This window comes from Pinus tabuliformis, chromosome 1_1 (genome assembly GCF_031772625.1).
Source record: "Pinus tabuliformis cultivar Carrire ecotype Pingquan chromosome 1_1, CPIR1, whole genome shotgun sequence".
NCBI classification, from domain to species: domain Eukaryota; kingdom Viridiplantae; phylum Streptophyta; class Pinopsida; order Pinales; family Pinaceae; genus Pinus; species Pinus tabuliformis.
The window spans coordinates 763,672,892-763,679,875 of NC_142297.1; positions in this window are offsets into that span (position 1 = coordinate 763,672,892).

The window sequence follows — 6,984 nt, forward strand, 5'->3', positions numbered from 1 at the left end:
CAAAGTTGCTGAAACCCAAAGAACTTTTATTCAACCATTAAACTCGTCAACTGATACTGCTAAAAATGATAAGAATTTTTTACTACATTTAATGTTGAAAAAGAGTTAGAAAGAGTTAAAACCCAATTCCACTTTCAGAACTTTCCAAAAACCTTGGGTATAAAAATCAAATCTCAAAATGGATACAAAACACCTCAATTGATGGTGAAAGTGATATCATTAGTCCGCAAGATGAAAAACTAGCAGTTGTCTTTGGTCCTAGCTTAGATATGATAGATGAAATAGTGCCTCCTTTCTATGTAACTCTTAAGACAAATGATTCCATGTTATAAAACTATATGGTTGATTCTACAACATCACATAACCTCATGCCAAAAACTATCATGGACCATTTGAAGCTTGACATAACTAGATCCTATCAAGACTTGAACACCTTTGATAATAAAAGGGTGCCTTGCTTAGGATTGATGAAGGATTTAGTAGTCACCCTTGCCTAAATTCCAATGAATAGTGTAGTGCCTGATATAGTTGCCTCATATATCCCTCCCAAATTTGGAATGCTCCTTTCTAGGTCTTGTTGTGCCAAAGTAAGGGGAACTCTTCATATGGATATGTCTTATGCCACTATTCCAGTTTATCGGGGAGAACAACTAAGGTTATATAGAGAGGCAATATTTGTGCACACTATTTTGAAAATAGACCAGCCAAGGAACCATCCTATTTATGCAACTGATGAGCCCCAAAAATGGACAATTATTTGGGCTCATTCAACCTCCTAATTTGACTTAATCCACCATTCTCATTGGTTTATTGCATGTTTTTTATTATTTTTATGTTAATAGAGTGAATTTGGTTAGTCATTATGCCAACAAGTCTAATGGGTGCTTTCTGTAGCCTTTTTGGTCAACTTGGAGACAAAATTGAAGGTCTTAATGAGCACTTGGCAGCCAAATTCATGGGAGAACAAGCTAGAGGATTTGTAGGAAGGTGTCCCCCTCATTTATGGGCCCTTACCTCGAATTCTCCACCATCAGCTCGGAGTTCAAAGGCCACCAAATCAATGAGCACAAGGGCAGCCAAGCAAGTCAAGTAGGACTGCTGTTAACCACAAGTCTTGGGCAGCCAAGTCCCTAAATTTTAGGAGGACTGTTGGGTCCTCAAATTGTATAAATAAGAAGGCTTAGGGCCTCATTTTGGTTAGCTAGTGGTTGGTCATTTTTGTAGCTAGTGGGTAGTCATTTTGTAGCCAGTTAGTCATTTTGTTTTAGCCATTAGTTAGCTAGTTTGTAGTTCGATTTTTATGCAATAGATTAGCTTTGCTTTCAGCTCATGCTCAAGCTCTCCTTGTGGACAAGTTTTGATGTAACTCTCCATTCTTGTTTAATAAAGATGAATCCAGCTTTGCACCAGCTCTAACTCTCTCTTGGGAGGCTGTAGCTCTTAGGGTTGGGCCCATCTCAAGCGCTCATTACCTCCCTTGTTTACCTTTATGTGTTTGCTGCGTTCTTAAAATGAAATCTGCTCTTTAGATCTTGCTTTGTTATTTTGGTTGTTTTTGATGGTTAAAGTAGCTTTTTATGGTTAGAATCGATTGGTAGGAGTTTGTCATGCATTTATATCTTTTTGAATGTTCTTACTCACGTGATGTACATGGTTCTCTTTCCAAACAAAGCTGTTGTTTATTCATTTCATTGACAGTTGGATTAAGTTAGCTAGGACTTGGTTTGTTTGCAAGGATTCATTGATTCGTTTGAATGAGCATTGTGCAGGGAATCTCTATCACCTTCATCACCTCCTCGTTCATCTGAGCCTCGTCCAGATCAGCTCCTCCATCACCAAGTCTGTTTCCTCATCTCCCATCTGCTCTTTTGCCACGAAACCCTACCTTCTTGCTTTTCCATTGCCTACACCTTCGTTGATGCAAGTCAGCCTTCCACATCATCTCACCACTCCATCCATTAGTTCCTGGGTCACTTCAGACCCCCATCCTACCTCCATAACCATCCATGCATCTTCCATCAACCATCCATCCTCAAACATCCCATTTCGAAACATCCTGTAGAAACCCCTGCAGACTTCCTGTAGAAGTTCATAAACACGGTTGCATGTCATCAAGACTTTGTGAAACTCGCAGAAAGAATGTTAGGGATCCCTTAGACCCTCTCTGTACCATCCCAACCTTTCCCAAAGCATTTCATCCCTTGATCCATCCCTGCACAGTGGAAAACTAGTTAGAAGCACATGCATGATAATTTCAACAACTTAAGCAAAAATACAAAAATATGTTTTCTTCAGATAGTAATAACTTAGACACATGCATTTTACCTTCTTAGAAGTAAGGGCATCTCTTTCAGTAGTTTTCATGCTCTCCTTTGCATCAGTAGGACTAGCTGGTAGAATTAGGGTTTGCTAGGGTTTGTGTTTCTTTTTGGCTTTCAGTTTCTTTCCGCAAGTAGATTAGCTTCCTTTGAGTTAGCTTTCGTCCATCAGTTAAAAGGATTCTTCTAAGAGCTCATAGAAGTTGGCTTGAGCCCCTAGCGGACTTGTGCCAGCTAACCAAGTGACAGCTGCGGCAAGAGCTAGTACTTGTGCATACAACACCGTCGCTTCCAAGTTTGTTACGAACTACCGGGTTGATAAAATTAAAGAAGGGAGTTCCAGGAGTTGTAGCATTATTGCTACAATATTGGGGCTCACCATATTTTTGGCGCCGTTGCCGGGGAAGCGGCAGAGTATTGGTGATTGTTGCTATTCTTCTATTTTCTACTACAACTTTCTGCTAAGTAGTTTATTTCATTTCCATTCTGCAAAAGTAGCATAGACATTTCCTGCTTTCATGGATTAGCATTTCCTGCTTTCATAGATTAGCATTTCAATTCTGCAATTTCATTTCTGCAAGCGTAGATTAGCATTTCAATTTCACAAGCGTAGCCTAGCATTTCATTCCTGCAATTTCGTTTGAGCAAAATAGATTAGTCCTTTCTTGCTTTCATTTCAATTCCACATTTTCATTTCAGCAAGATAGTTAGTTGCAGTTCAATCTATTTTAGTTTTGCAGGTAGAAGTAGGAAAAAACAAAAAAATCAACCAAAAATATTTCATTTCATGCTTTGTAGGAGTAGAGATAAGTTAGAAAAATGATTGCACAACACCCCCACTGCTTCACACAACCAACGTTCTTCTTCGATGGCTGTGATGAAAGAACCCCTGGGTGGACATCAAGACATATCTGAAGAACCTCTAGGGGAGAAGAAGAAGAAACATTCCTCTGAAGCAAATGGCTACAAGCAGAAATGTTGGGAGCAGTCCCTTTTCCAAAGATGAATTTGAAAATCAGATCGAAGATTTCAAGAGTGATATGAGGCAGTTTCTTGCCATGCAACTGGATACCTTGCGGATCCAAAAGAAGCAAGAAGAAGCCAAGAGGGCTTTGGCCATTTTTTGTCCTAGGTGCACTAGAAAGCATCCTAGGAACGAATGTCCAATGCACCCTCTAGAAGTGTGTTTCATCTGTGAAGAATACCATCCTACAGATCAGTGCCCTTCCTTGCCCAGAATCAAAGTTACATATAAAAGAGCCAAGGGAGCCACTGAATCACTCTGTTATATGAACCAAACGAGGCCACATGGACCCGTACCCTACCAGCAAGAACTACAAGGGACACCCGAGACCTATTATGACCCTTACCAAGCCACCTTCATGCCTTCTTTGGGTCCCCCTGCTCATCCTTCCTGGTTCACACCTCCTCCTTATTCCTTCACAGATCCATATTATGCCCAACCAGCTGCTCATTCGTTTCACTCTTATGCTCAGCCACAACCTCAGTGGAACGCACCTTATCAGGAGTGGAGGCCCCAGTACAACTCTCATCCCGCTCATTTTCCTCCACCACCTGCTCATCCCCAACCATCACCTCCTCCTCCACCAAGGCAACCCCAAATGCCTACCCAACCACAATGCCATCCATCTCCATCTCAATTTCACACCTCCACTCAACTACCCGTACCATTTCCAAAGCCACACAATGGAGAAGCTCACCCCCATTGCAAATCTGAGGCACAACATATGCAAACAACTCCTCTTGAGCTCAATTATCTTCACCATAGCTCAGGAAGAGTGTTGCAAAGCAGAGATTATCTTGAAAGCATTGAAGGACCACATCCGACAAAAGAAGATTCAAAAGAGGAGATCAAAGAACCATGGGCTGCACTTGATGAAGAGAAGAGATCAGAATCATAGATCGAGAGAGTTCCCTCATGGTTACCATTAAATCTTCCATGTATTCAAGAGAAAGATCAATAAAAAGAGGAAGGTCAGAAGGTCATGATAGAAGGTGACATGAAGAATGATCCAAATCAGCAAGATGACCAAGGATATCAAAGCTATATTGAGATATGGTTTCAGAAGGTCACTAAGTTGCAGCAGTACTCTCCTCCTCAGCTATGTTTGGTACTTTCAAAGTCAGATCATTTTGTCTCTAAAAGTTGGATAGTTGTCAAAGCATGCATTCCGAGCCTTTACATCATCTTGTCTCTAATCTCGATGTGCACATGGCTCCATTGGAAGTATTCTTATACTTGAGAATGAGTTTGTTTTTCAAGTAGGGTAGGGTAGAAAAAAAGGAAAAAAAAAAAGAAGAAAAGAGAAAAAAACAAAAAGAAAAAATGAAAAAAGAGGAAAACAGAAATCTAAGGTGAAACCTCCTTGGAGGCGCCTTAGATTGGCTCATTGATTGAAAACCTCCATGAGGCGGTCAATGGGTTGAAAAAGAGAAAAGAAAAGAGAATAAGATCTTTGGGTGAAAACCTCCCTTGGAGGCGCCCAAGGCAGGCAATTAGGGTGAAAACCTCCATGAGGCGCCCTAGTTGTTTTTAAAAAAAAAAAGAGAAAAAGAAAAAGAAAAATAAAGCTAATCTCCATTGAATAATTTCATGTTGCAGCAGTGACATTGCAGGTTGCAAGAAGGATGTTTCATGACAGGAGGAGCACTCAAATCAAGGTCAAAGGAATTTTCTTGCCTTCTACAGGAAGCTCTGTATTTCTACAGGAAACATCCTGTAGAACCTTTGGACGAGCCAAATCCAATTTCAAAAGTGAATCTAATGGTGGGAATATGTTGATTAGGCCTACAAGCACTTGTGTGTCCATCCCTTGCCTTCATCCATCATTTTTTCCACCTCCTTGTGCTTCTCATTGTGCTTCTACAGGAACTTCCTGTAGAAATTGTGTGAAACTAGGCATGCATTTCAAAAAGTGGTTTGGCGAACATGGTAGCTTCCTCAAGGGTTTAGAAGTCCTCATGCAATCTTCCAACTCCTCCTCCATCATCTCCATACCTGCATCACAGACAAAATTCATTTTGTCATACCATGCAACCAAAATGCAAAGTGCCTTGAAGCAAAAACACATAGAGCAGAATTTGTTTATGCCATAACTTGAAAACCATGCATCCATTTGACAAACCGTTTTATGGGGAATTGTACAAGGTTGATGAAAACATACCTGAGAAGTTTCATGCAATTCCGGTGTACGGTTTCCAAGAAATAAGCCTCCATCACCATCAGCCATTTTTGCATTTTCTCCATATCCGTGCATCCATTTCAAAACCTGTTTCATGGGGAGATGCACATGGGTGATGGCAACCTACCCAAGCAGTTTCAGCCGATTCCGATGCACGGTTTTTGAGAAATCGACCTCTGAAATCTTCAGCCATTTTCCCTTTTTCTCGAAATCCGTGCATCCATTGATCACGATTTTGCTATGGAAGATGCATACTGATGATAGGAACATGCTCACCAAGTTTCAGATCAATCCGCTTCACCGTTTGGGAGAAATGGCGAAAACAAGTTCTGGTCCTGTGAAAATTCAATGGCAGCAGTTTGAGGGTGCAGATCTGAACGTGGAAATGAACTCTTGTTGCATGCATCTGGCCAGAGGACACCTGCACAAGGAAACCAGCCATGAATCAACAACCATAAAATCAAAGGCATGCAGCAATAACAGCCCACAACAGCTCACGGCAGCCATTTAAGTTCGAGGTATGTGACTGATCTCATTCTTCTATTGCATAGATTTAATTTGAAAACTGCATGAATTGATGGGATGGTGGAATTAAGCCACGAATAGAATAAGTTTAACCCGACATCCAGTCCTCTAGCACTCATGAAAAATCACGTAGCATGCGTGGATAGCCATTCACGTGGAAGTTGAGAAACACAAGCAATGGTAGATGTGTTGAACTCCAGTGAACATGGCATCAGTTGATTAACAAATAGAAGACATGCAGTTCATAACATCACTTCAGTTCGAAAAAAGCCAGCGCGCATGTTTTTTGCCACCTCACCACAAATCACGCAGTAATTCAAGGGACGCTCGGCTGAAACTCTCACCACTCTTTGATCAACTGCGGTCAACTGAAGCGCATGTCCACCATTTCCAGACCAGTTAAACAATGGTGCTCTACCGATTTCTGCCTTTTATTCTCAAGATCTCTTCAGTTCCTTAAAAAATTTCCGCCTGTCGCACTCTATAGGCGTTTCTACAGGAAGACGTTCTACAGGAAAGTACAGCAGAGCCTCCTAGAGCAGAAAAGCTTGGATTTTTCTTCGACAAATTGGGAATCCCGAAACTGGTAGGCTTGAAAAAACACTCTTCCATGCATGATACATCTGAAAGGTGGTGAATTAAAACTATTTTTGAATAAGAAAGTATGAAAGAAATCTGTCTGTGGGTCAAGAATGGTAGTTTTCCTGTGTGATACACAAAATTTTTCAGTTGTTTATGCATCACATTCCCCTCCACAGGTCCTATTAACAAATTTCTCCTGTACAAAAGTTAAAGCACTGTGAGGACTAACATTTGCATGAAGGATGTGAAATTTATGTGGTTGTATGCATGCTGGGGATGAAAATTAAGCTCTACACTTTGTCTGTGGGAGCCTAATTCCCTTCTGACAGTCGAGTATTTGGGCAGCAAAAGTCTTG